At 40.6% G+C, this 12,974-nt stretch overlaps 1 long non-coding RNA gene across 1 annotated transcript; it reads left to right on the top strand.

The window, feature by feature from the left end:
* Nucleotides 1-1,663: 1,663 nt before the first annotated feature.
* Nucleotides 1,664-12,604, top strand: LOC125611713. Its single transcript, XR_007341897.1, has 3 exons — nt 1,664-1,674; nt 9,205-9,213; nt 12,462-12,604. It is a non-coding gene; the product is annotated as an uncharacterized LOC125611713 (long non-coding RNA).
* The last annotated feature ends 370 nt before the right edge of the window (nt 12,605-12,974 follow it).

Raw genomic sequence — 12,974 nt, 5'->3', positions numbered from 1 at the left:
AAGAACAGCAGGCAGACAAAGGTTGTCTGTCTATATGGTTGTTTAGATGTGGGCATTTGGCAGGCATTTTCTTTAAAATGAATGAGGTGAGCCTGCACTTCAGAAGAAACAACTGACAGTGTTTGTTGCCAACGATGCCTTCACGCATCCATACAAATGGTTTCAGAATTTTGGGAAAACTTCTATATGCCAACCTAAGCTTGGCAGCTTCCCAAAGCTTCAGAGCTTTTTTTTTTTTTTTTTTTTGGTTGTTTGTTTTCATAGAATACATTACATATTTACTTGTTATTTAAAAATAAATATCCAAAATATTGAAAGACACATATGCCCCTCTAAGTAAATGGTCTTTGGGGTCTTTTGATAGTTAAGTATAGAAAGTTAGTTGTATGGAGACCAAAAGATATTCAAAATAGCTGATATCAGAGATTTTGTTTTTTCCTTTAAGTAAATTCTGCAAGCCATTTTCCTAACAGGACTCCCTCCCCACCAATATTTCTGAACTTCTCTTTTTTATTTTAAATTGACAATTTATAATTATATTGAAAGACACAAAAGCATGTTGTTATGTATGAATACAAGGTGGGAAATTAAATCAGGCTAGTTAACATATCTATCACTTCTCCCTCCATGGTGACATTTTTTTGGGGAAGCCTTACATTTCTGGAAATCTCAGTCATGGGGAAACTGAGATTAGGGCCACCTGCAGACCCTCAGAAGTGCACGCATGGATGACTAGTGATCTGCATGTCCCAGTTAAAGACACACTCATTGAAGTGTCTGACAGAACAGATTGCTGATCTGAAAAGCAACTCTCTCCTCTGTTGACTGAAGCAGTGGGACCTTCAGTAAGGGGTTTAAATGAAGTTAAATATTACTTGCAAAAGAATGAACAGAGAGTCAGGCATGGTGATGCATACCTGTAATCCCAGCAGCTCGGGAGGTTGAGACAGGATCACGAGTTCAAAGCCAGCCTCATCAATTTAAGGAGGCGCTTAGTAACTCAGTGAGACCTATCTCTAAATAAAATACAAAAAGGGCTGGTGATGTGGCTCAGTGGTTCACTGTTTCTGAGTTCAATCCCCAGTACCAAAAAAGAATGAACAGACAATGTTCTTGTGTACAGAATTGGCCATTTCACCTAGGTCTGTGTTTTTCTCTGTGGTTGGTAAATCCAGGTTAATAGTTGGCACTGGTGGTTTTTTAAAGCAGAATTTTTACTTTTAGCTTCCCTGTTGGTAATTATATGTTAGTGGGAGTTTATTTTTAAATATTTATAGTTTAAAATAAATGATTAATAAACTGAATCAATAATTCACTCAAATAATGAGTGTAGAACGTCTTAGCTTTATGTCATGTTCATTGAAGAATAAAAATATTTAGCCTTCCCATGTTTTGTTTATTCAGGGATTTTGAGATTTTTTTTTTTGTACTAAGGATTGAACCCAGGGGTGCTTAACCACTGAGCTACATCCCCAGCCCTTTCTTATATTTTATTTAGAGACAGGGTCTCTCTCACTGAGTTGCTAAGGTACCTCATTAAGTTGCTAAGGCTGGCTTTGAACTCACAATCTTCCTGCCTCATGCTCCTAAACTGCTGGGATTACAGGCATGTGTCACCACACCTGGCTGAGATTGTTTTTATTAAACTAGAATTGATATGAAAGATGATCGTGAGTATTAGAAATTAATGGGAAATTTTCAGATAACCAGAAGAGTCTCTTGGTAATCTATACAACCTGCCCATGTGGGAGAAGAACATATCCCACATGAAATATCTGCCAACACAAGGATAATTCCGAGAAGCTGTCCACTGGCAAAAGAAATTTACATGTATCCACAGTGAAATAAATAGTAGATGCAGGCAGAGGTTTTTCTTCTCTCCGCTCCCTCTGCCTACGAAAAATCTTTTCATAGGAAGAATAGACTGGTGTTATGGTTTGGACATGAGGTTTCTCCCAAAGCTCCTGTGTAAATGTAGGAATGTTCAGAATCAAAATGATTGGATTGTGACTTAATCAATAACTTAATGAGTCCATCCTATTTTGAATGGACTGAGTGGGTGGTAACTGTAGACAGGTAGGGTGTGGATGGGGAGATGGTTACTGGGCTGTGGCCTAGAAGGGTTCATCTTCCCTTTGGCCCCTTCCCCCTTCCCTCTTTATGCTTCTTGCCCATCATGAAAAGAGCTGTACTCCACTACCACACCCTTCTGCCATGATGTTCTGCCTCACCTTAGGCCCACAAACATGGGGTTGGCCCACCATGAGCTAAGCCTCAGAAACCATGACACAGAATAAACTTTTGCACCTCTGAGTTGTTTATCTTGAGTATTTTGGTCACACCAATGCAAAGCTGACTGACACTCTGGGGGCCAAATTGTCTGGCTCAAAGAAAGATGACCACAGTTGCATTCTGAGGACTGTTACCTAGGAAACAATTACCATGAAAGGACCATCTTTGCTGTATTTTCCTTCCACCACGTCTCCTTCACCTGTGCCACCACCTCCCCTACTTCAAGCCCTTATTTATTTCTGCAGCTCAAAATAGTATTTAAGCTTCAGCCATCGGACCCTCAGAATTTATGTATGCCTCCCATGTTTCTGCACATTAATAACTTTGTATTCTTTTTCCCCCTGTTAATCTGTTTATTGCCAGTTTATTTTATAAGCTAAAGTTCCTGAAACTTCAGAGAGAAAGACAGCATTTTAAAACTTCTTACACTCAAATTCCAGGCTTTGATAATTTATTTTGACATTTATAACATGTACAGTGAATTGTGTGTAAAAAATATGTACCAGAAGTGCAAGGGGGGTGGATTCAGGGCTTACTAGGAAGAACACAGGCTTAAGGGTCAAAAGGCATGGATTCTAGTCTTGCTTTGCTTGCCATGTGATCTTGGGTGAGGTATGCTTGTGCTTCAGGTTGTTCGGGTATCCTCCTGCCTCATGGTGATTCTAAAAAGAATAAATAAGCTTACTGAATATGTCTTAGATCTGGGGTAGGGCAGTGAACTTTGGTGAGAAGGCACAGGCCTGAAGGGAGCGGGTGGGGACAAACCTCAAGCAATGGATATCTTAGAGAGATGCAGCCACCATGGCCCCAGGATGGAGGGAGCTGGCTAATGAGGGCTCAGACAGCCTTTTCCTCCCACCCTCCCTTGTCTGGACTGCACTGCTCTCCTTCCAAACCCAAAGCCAAAGGACAAAGGAGACTGTTGATGCCGCCCTTGGATGTCAGTCCCCCAGGGCACAGAGAAAGTCTAGGGATCAGTCTAGAAGGACAAAGAGAAGACATGAGGCACAGAAAGTTGACAAACTGTGATTCTGGAAAATAGTTTGGTACTTTTTTTTTTTTAATGTAGTTAGTTAAGCAGACACTATAAAACCCAGTATACCATTCCTGGATCCTAAAATAGAAGAATGAAAGCATTTGATTATGCGAAAATCAATATGTTTATGTATGGAAAACTATCCAAATGTTCTTCAACGGTAAATGAATAAGAAATGGTAATATGTCCATATAGGGCACTACTACTCAGTAAGAAGAAATGAATTCTTACTGCAGTATGCACACACCCCAAAGACTTTATGCTAAGTGAGAAGAGCCAGTTTCGAAGGAATACTTGGGATCTCATTCCATCTCTAATGACATTCTTGAAAACCCCAAACTAGCCAGGCACAGTGGCCCATGCCTGTAATCCCAGAAGCTAGTGAGGCTGAGACAGGAGGATCCACAAGTTCAATGTCACCCTCAGCAACTCAGTGAGGTCTTGAACAATTTAGCAGGATCCTGTCTCAAAATAAGAAATAAAAAGGGCTGGGGATGTGGCTCAGTGGTTAAGTGCCCCTGGGTTCAATCTCTGGTTCAAAATAAAAATAAATAAATAAAACCCAACACTGTTATGATGGGGGACAGATTTGAGGTTATCAATGCTAGGAGCTGGGAAAAGTATGACTCTACAGGGGTCATAGTAGAACGTTTTGGGGGCTGATGGAACTGTTCTGCGATTGATCATAATGATACTTGCACAAATCTGTACATGGATTAAAACTCATAGTTTAGGTCAGTTTCACTGTATGTGAACTAAAAATAGAAAAAAGTGTACGGGGGATATTGTGGACAAAACAGATTGATTATTGTTAGGATATTGCTAACTATTGCTAACTATTGATCTTAAGAAGTTTGAGGAAACGTCAATCTAAATTGAAATAAGAGTTGTACATATAAAAATGCCTGAAAAATAGGACATTATGTAAAAGGACCAGCACAGTTAAGGAGGGATATTTGTGTAATAGGATGAGAGGTAACAGGCAACAGAACCTAGCCAAGGGGCCTGAGGGTCACAATGTGACTGTCACCGGATGTGCATTAGAGTCCAGTTAGAGTACAGGGGTCTGAAAACACAAACTAAAATCAGAACATCAGGTGTATAGCTGAGGATGGAACCTGCATGTGAGGAATAGTTGGGCTCCATCATGGGGTTCCGGGGCAGAGGCTGTGCTGTTGTGGGTACCTGATGATTAAGGACTGAGGCCCAGCAACGGTGCAGAGCAGAACAGCACTGCATGGGTTCAGGGTGCAAGTGGTGGAATGAGACTGATATGGGTTGTGCTGCTGGCTCTGCTACCTCCCAGCTATAGTCTTAGGACAGCTGTTCCTTTTCTCTTCTTCTGAATACCAAGGGATAAGTCACCACTGCCATGCTGTGAGAATTAAGCAAAGTCACATCTGTAGACGTCTGAGTTTCCTGGCTTAAAGGAGATGCTCAGTTAACAGCGAAAGTAAATTACACAAAATGTGGCAGGTCACCTTAGGACTATGGTGTGCATGAGCTGGGTGTTTGGAAAGTGATTGATTTCACATTGCCATGTCTCAACTTATCTGTATAATGGCTATAATAATTTGTACCCCATGAGGAGAGGGTTTCATGGAGATAAAAGATATGAAAATGCTTTGTGAATGGAGAATTACTATGCAAATGTATTTCCTTTAAGATCAGAGCAAGGTCAGAAGGAAACCATTCCTTCTTGCTTCGCTGATGGACTGAATTACAGGAAGCATTACATGGAGGTGGAGGTTGATCCCTGAGCATTTAGAGGCCATACACATAGAAGATGATTAAGAGATTTTATCCAGGAGGTGACAAACAACATTGGCCATGAGGAAGTAGTGACATAATATCAACATGATCCGGGGGACTTGCCCTTTGTGGATAAGGCAGTCCTCAGGGGAACACAGTGTATAATTAGTAGCCTGAGATTTGGAGCTAGAACTTGCTGGGGGAACTTGGGGCTAGTGGTGCAAATAGACATTCTATTGCAGATTTTTAACTTTGATCTCTTCCAACCACTCCAAAATCTATAATAAAATTATCCACACATATAGTTATGTCATGTTTTAGTAACTTCCAGGAGGACAGATTCTATATCTTTAACCCATTGACTTTATATATGTGTGTGTATGTGTTTTTTTTAAGTTATTGAAGAACACAATACTTTTATTTATTTTTATGTGGTGCTGAGGATCAAACCCAGTGCCTCATATGTGCTAGGCAAGCACTCTACCACTGAGCTACAATCCCAGCCCCCACCATTGATTTTTTTGGGGGGAGATAGGTACTAGGGATTGAACTCTGGGGCACTTGGCCACTGAGTCACATCCCCAACCCTATTTTTGTATTTTATTTAGAGACAAGGTCTCACTGAATTGCTTAGTGCCTCGCTTTTGCTGAGGCTGGCTTTGAATTCATAATCCTCCTGTATCAGCCTCGTGAGCCACTGAGATTACAGGCATGTGCCACAGCGCCTAGCCCATTGACTTTTCATATTTGCCTAGCAACTCATTTTAAACGATGTTAACTTTGTGAATATAACATAATGTAGGCTTTAAATAAGCTTGAGGAGTTAGCCTGGCCTCGTGTACAGCTAACTTTAGGCATGAGAAGGTCTTGCCCCAGGGAGATACTACACTTTCAGCCTGGGTCCCCAATGAGTAACATGTGGAATGGACCAGAACTTAACCAAAGACCTAAATCAGAATCAACCTAACCCTCCAATGGATCCTCTGACAAATAAGTGTTGGTTGTTGGATATATGTGATATTTGGAGGTCGTTTGTTATGCAGTGTAATCATAACAATAACTGACATCACAGCAAATTCCTAATTTTAGTTATCCTCAGTTTTGTGCTTTGTAAAATAAAATTAATAGTGCATATTGCCAAGTACAATAATCATCATCAATAAATGGGGTTATATATGTAAAGCACAATCCTCAACACCAAGCAAGAGGGCAGTGAAGGAAAGTTACTGCTTAGTAGGTAGAGAGTGGCTTAGGAAGAGATTCTAAGAAGTGTCTACCAACCTGAGGCTCAGTTTCCTCATCTGTGAAATGCATACAAAAATACTTGCTCCACTTGACTCTAAGAAGTGCTATTAGGATTTGCTAGAGTTTGGATCTGGAATTTTTCCCTGGCCTTTGGTGCTATTGGAAAGTGGCAGAAACTTTAAGAGGTGGGGCTGAGTGGAAGGTCTTCAGGTTGTTAGGGGCATGTCCTTGAACGGAGTCATGGCACCCTAGCCTCTTCCTTCTGTTTCCTTCCCTGGCTTATGGTGAAGTTAGTGGATATAAAATGAGTTTGACATGGTCTGCTGAACCCTGCTTCTATGACCCATTGCAATGGGGCCTGCCAGTGATAAACTGAGACCTCCAAAACTATGAGCTAAAATAAACCTTGTTTGTTTCTAAGTTGATCATCACAGGTATTTGTTATAATAACAGAAAGCTGACTAAGACAGGGTTACAGGGTTACATGGGTGATAAATATGAGGGTAGTTTGCTATCTGTGGAAAATATCCAGGATTAGGAATGATTAGGAATTATTATGCTTTCTACTATAAAGAATCCTCTTATAAATAATTATTTACCATCACCTCCAAAGTTACAATGACATATGGGGGAACAGGCTAAAAGTCTTCAGTGTATGACAGAATGTACCTATAAACAGACCACTCTTAAAATTCATTGTCACTCAGAGATCCCTCTTAACTTAGTGTTTTTTTCAGTATGCACAATATCAGTATCATTGCAGTGTTATTGCCAAACATCTGACAACACAGCTCAAGTATACTGCAATTTGATTGCACAAAGAAAATGGCAAATCTTGGAAAATATTTTGCCAAGATGAAAGGGAAGACAGAGAATTTCTCTCATCCCATGCAAAGTAACTGATAAATGAGGATCTGATAGCATTAGACCAGTGAATAATTGAAGAGAAAAATCCACAAGGATGTTTACATAGTAGACTTCAAAATAGAATAATTTGATCATTTGAATATCAAAGGGTGCAGGGAGGCCTATGGGAAAATTGATGAAATCTCAAGGACTTTTGCAAATATAATCCTTTTTATGGGTGTTCATTGAAGGGTGTCATGTCTTGATATCATGTAATTTTTTTTTATGGAAACTGGTATCAAAAAGCTTAATTCTTTACTAATTTTAATGATTGGCAAGTGATTGCACTATCATCTGGGTTTTTATTAGATAACAAACTTATTTTGATAAACTTTAGTTTTTTTATTTTAAGATATAGTCCTTAACTACCCCCCCTTCCAGAAAATTTTGATTTGGGGGCGGGGTACTAGGAATTGAACTCAGGGGTACTCGACCACTGAGCCACATCCCCAGCCCTATTTTGTATTTTATTTAGAGGCAGGGTCCAACTGAGTTGTTTAGTTGTTGAGGCTGGCTTTGAACCCGTAATCCTCCTGCCTCAGCCTCCCAAGCAGCTGGGATTATAGGCATGCGCCACTGTGCCCAGCTTGGCTTTCATTTTTTAGTGGCCTTTTCTGCCATCATTTTTTTCCATGAGTAATTAGGATCTTTTCTATGTATTATTTTTTGCTCCCTTGAGGCCCATAGACTTCTCAAATCTAGTCCTTTTCTAGAGATTACAGGGATTGAAGCTTTCAACAGGCCAGTGGAGGCAGTGAAACCTCAGCCCAGGGTCAAGAAGTCAGCCTTAACCACTTGAGGATGAGTTATTTTGTGTGACTGTTTAAATGAACTCCTAAGAATCCAAGAGTGCGGGGTATAAGACATGAGTAAAGCAAGAGCCCACCACAGATGACTTCCCTTGCCCTAACTGGCTTCTGTCTGACCTGGCCTAGAATGCTCACTTAGAGATTTTCCCTTCTCTGAAAAATCAGAACAATTTTATTTATCCTTTGGGAACTTTATGTGGACCAAATGATATTATGTGCATTAAAGTATGTTGAACAATAGACACTGGAAAAACACAACCATGGTTATTTCTAATATAGTCATGGTGATATTACTCTAAGACAATTCTCTTGTTGCTTCTGCATTTCCAGGATTTTCTTCCATATTTCTCATGTCCTTTGTTTGGCCCCATAGATGCACATTCAGGAAAAGTGTCTTATCTCAGTTTCATTCTTACCTTGGGCAGTGTGGAGGAAGAGTTGCCTTATAATCCCATAAAAATTTGAGTTTACTAAGGAGAAGAGGAAGGCACAGAGAAGGAAGGAGAGTTTGGAGGTAAATGCTAATATAAGACAAAGAAAACTTGGCCTCTTCTGTCATTTGTCCAGTGTTTCCATTCCATGACTGGCATCAAAACATCGAATCAAATGGGACCGGCAGGGAGTCAAACCCTCAGAACATACATAACTAGACCAACCTAGCAGCACTCCATTTTGGCACCCAGAGAACTAACCCAACAATAACTCTGTGAGCTAAGAAGGTGGAGAGCTAAGTTGTAATAACTTACCTGAGGTCACTCAGGTAGCAGAATTGGAGGAGGGGTATAAACTCTGCAGGTCACCTATAATACCTTTCCTTACACATAACCCCAATGCTCCACTGTTGGGTCCAAATGAGGGTGTCACCAGATGCACCTTGAGTTTTTATCTTTGGTAGATGATGATGTGTGGCAGTATTTTTCCAAACATTCTGTATTCCTACTATCAGTTCCACCTGAATAAACTGAATTCATTATTAAACCAATACATAAAACCAAAATTGCAGCCAGGCACAGTGGTGGGCATCTGTAATCCCAGGAACATGGGAGGGAGGTTGAGGCAAGAGGATCTCAAGTTCAAAGCCAGCCTCAGCAACTCAGGGAGACCCTGTCTCTAAATAAAATACAAAAAAAGTGGGGGGATTGGGAATGTGGCTCAGTGGTTAAGTGCTCCTGAGTTCAATTCCCGGTACCAAAAATACCCCACAAAATTATACATATATATCAGTCAAACCAAGCAAAGAAAGAGAGATGATTATCTTACCTAAGGGTTTTATCCTAGGGTTGTACAGGAGAGGGAACAGAAGGGCAGTAATAAGTTTGAATGTGGACCTTCCTGTTTGTGTGTGTGTGTGTGCGCGCACGCACATATATCTGGATATGTGTGTATATATATTAAATCTGACTCTTCATTCATTTATGTGTTTTCACCTCTTAATTGGCCCTGACATAGATAAGGCAGAAGGAATCCCATCTTACCAATGAGTTGACATATCCCAGTCATTCGCAGTGCCTGAGCCAGGACTATAATGGAATCCTCCAGATTCTTCCACTGGGTTTTCAGCCACCCCAGCCCAGTCATCTTCCTCTTTGTTATGTCTCAGGATTTTGGCGTCGTGCTTCTGTGGATACTGACTGTTGAGGTACTGTACCTTCAGAACAGAGAGAGGGAGAGGCGAAGCTCTCTCCGGTGGGGATGCATCTCCTCTCTACTCCACAGAGCCCCATCTATCACTTCTGTCATTGAGGAGACCCCACGGATGCATCCCTAGCAAGGGTGAGAATATATAAATATAATGGAAATCAGTCAGGGGCCAATTTTCCCTGACAAAAAGTGAATTGCATTTCTCAGGCATGTGGGCAAATTGAGGTTGATTAAACATAAAACACTTCCACAAAGGGGGCAGCGTAAGGGAGAACTCAACTCATACGTGCTTCGAAAGGAGATGCTCTCCTGCAATAAACACAGTCGCATGCCATCTGTGCTTGTGATAACTTCATCTGACTGCCTCTCTGGTTCTAGGAGTGCTGATGTGAGCACCTTCAAGGCACTTCCTTGACCCGTGTCCCATTACTTAACATGTCATGAGATCTCGAATTTTCCCAAGTAGGACGTGGAAAGTGAAATTGAGCAAGAGATAATGAGGTGCTTCACCCTATGTTTGTTTGTGTCACTGGGTGCTGACAGAGATCAATGATTTCTTTTGAAGATGTTCCCTTGAGTATTGAACGCTGTTGTGTTTGCATAGCTGCTTGGCTTTGGTGGTTAGGGGATAGTGAGGAGAAGGAAGATCAGTGAGTTAGTACCTGGTGTTAGTGGGATAGCTCACCACTTTGCCAGATGATACAGAGGGGATCTAGAGGGTGGACACCATGAGATAGGGTTGCATGCCATTGTTTAGAAGAACCAAAAAAGAAGAGCTACTTATCTCACCTGAAGATTTTATAGAAGAGATGCACAGTGTTAAAATCTGTAAGTGGACCTTTCATTCCAAAATTGGCATTCCTTTTATTCTATAATGCTATCAGATTCACTCTCATTATATTTAATTTTTATCATTACTGTCTTATGAGTTTTCTAACATTTTCCTTTATCATTTGCTACTCCCTCTGTCCTAGCGTTTCTGGGTTGCTTTTTATTGTTTTGACCTTGAATATCCACATAGACATTATTTTTCAGACTCTATAATTCTCCCATTACCCAATAGTTTTCAGCACCATGCTGAATACACAACGACACCATACACACACACACACACACACACACACACACATATATATACACATATATATATATAAAATATGTATTTAAAATTAAAAAAATAGTTGTAGATGGACAAAATACCTTTATTTATTTTTGTTTTAGTTGTAGTTGGACACAATACCTTTATTTTATTTTTATGTGGTGCTGAGGATCGAACCCAGCACTCCACACATACTAGGTGAGCACTCTACCACTGAGCCACAACCCCAGCCCCCACAATGCCTTTATTTTATTTATTTATTTTTATGTAGTGCTGAGGATCAAACCTAATGCCTTAAGCATGCTAGGCAAGTGCTTTACCACTGAGCTACAACGCCAACCCCCCTACACACACACACACACACACACACGTATATTATTGATAGATTTGTTAGCTTATTTATTTGTTAGTATAATCTCTGTGTTTGGCTCTCTGAAATTACCACCCATTTATCTACCTACTAATAAAAGTTTTGAATTACTGGGGGTAGAGACATTAATTCTATGCCCTCCATTCAATCACAGTAGTCAGAGAAGGAAGTCATGATTTGGGGTAAGAAGCCCAAGTTTTGGTAAAAGATAAGAGAATACATTAAGCCAAAATATCACTGTGATTTTTGTTCCATGACTATTTGAAACTCTTGCATTTTTCTCTAAGGCTCTTTACCTCAGAATAACAAAAGGCCATAAATTTAAAACAAATGCAGGTCAGCCTTGAGAACATTGTATTAGCCAGAAATTCAGAGAAACAAGGATATGTACATGTGTGTATTGTAGATGGACAGGCAGGTTGGTTTAATATACACACATGTACAGAGATTTATTTTTAGGAACTGGCTCAAGCAGTTGTGTCAGTGTAGCAAGTCCCAAATCTATAGGCTATCCTGGAGAGCTATGGAATAGTTGCAGTACAAGTTAAAAGGCAGTCTGCTGACAGATTGTTGTCTGGCTCAGGGGAGTTCAACCTCTACTTCAATTGATAGGGTGAGGCCCACCCACATTATGAAAAGTAATCTGCTTGATTCGAAGTCTGTTTATTAAAATGTTAACTTCATCCAAAATACACCTCCACAGAAACATCTAGAAGAGCTTTTGATGGCATATCTGGGAACCGTGATCCAGCCAAACTGGACTACCACAGACTTGTTCTCACCCTGTGGGATGTCTTTCAGGGTGCAGATTTAAATCCCCAGGTAGGAACAGCAGCAGATCCTCTTATGCTTCCATGAGCCCTGTGCCATCAGGAAAAAGGAGACCATATAAAATGGCCCAGCACCATGAGAATGAGCATTCAATTGTGGATCATTAAATGCCATAATGCTGTTCAGTCACCTAAAATGAATGAAATGGAAAGCTATTTATTTGTGTTTAATACAGATAAACATTTCAAAATCAGAACAGTGAGCCAGGGAATGTATGTGTGTGTGGGTCTGTGTGCCCACAGCTAACAGGAAGAGACGTCGATCCTTACAACATTCATACAAAGTTTTTTTTTTGTTGTTTGTTTTTAAGGGCAAAAAAAAAGAAAGACAATTTTAATAGGGCACTTCAATGAACATACATCCAGAATAAGAATGAAATGGAATCAATGCCCAGGAGCCTCTCAAAGGGAGCATCTCCCTGTGGCCAATGTGATTTGAAACCTCCCTATATAACAACCCAATGACTCTGGGTACACAAAGCNAATCCCCTATGTCCGACATCTTGGCCTCTCAAGTCGCCAGGATGCACACAGCCGCGGGTCTGTCCGTGCGGGCACCCTCACTACGCGGCCGGCTCAGCGAGTGGAAGGTGTCGAGGCGGAAGCCGCCGAAGCCGCGGTGATACAAAGTTTTGAAAAACACAAAAATTACAGTTTATGGCTAAGGAGAATAAAAACACATATGTAAAAGGAAACCCCATACTCATAGGAGTCAGTGCCCCTGGGGAGGAGGATGGTGAGTGGGTGATACAGCAGGGGCGGGCAGGGGGCTTTGTGTACACACCTCAGAGCTTTCCTTTCTCCTCATTACCAAAGGATTTGACACAACTAAGAATAGATATTAAGATTTGACAAAGTAAACAAGCAAACAAAAAAAACGAAGCTGTGCTTATTTCTGACATAGCTAATAGCTATTCTATTAGGTAATAGGTACAAGGGTGTGTGTTTTATTATTTCATATACTTTTTAAAAATATGCCTGAACAGTGTAGTAA

Source organism: Marmota marmota, unplaced genomic scaffold (assembly GCF_001458135.2).
Source record: "Marmota marmota marmota unplaced genomic scaffold, marMar, whole genome shotgun sequence".
Taxonomy (NCBI): domain Eukaryota; kingdom Metazoa; phylum Chordata; class Mammalia; order Rodentia; family Sciuridae; genus Marmota; species Marmota marmota.
This window is presented reverse-complemented; position numbering and strand designations above follow the sequence as displayed.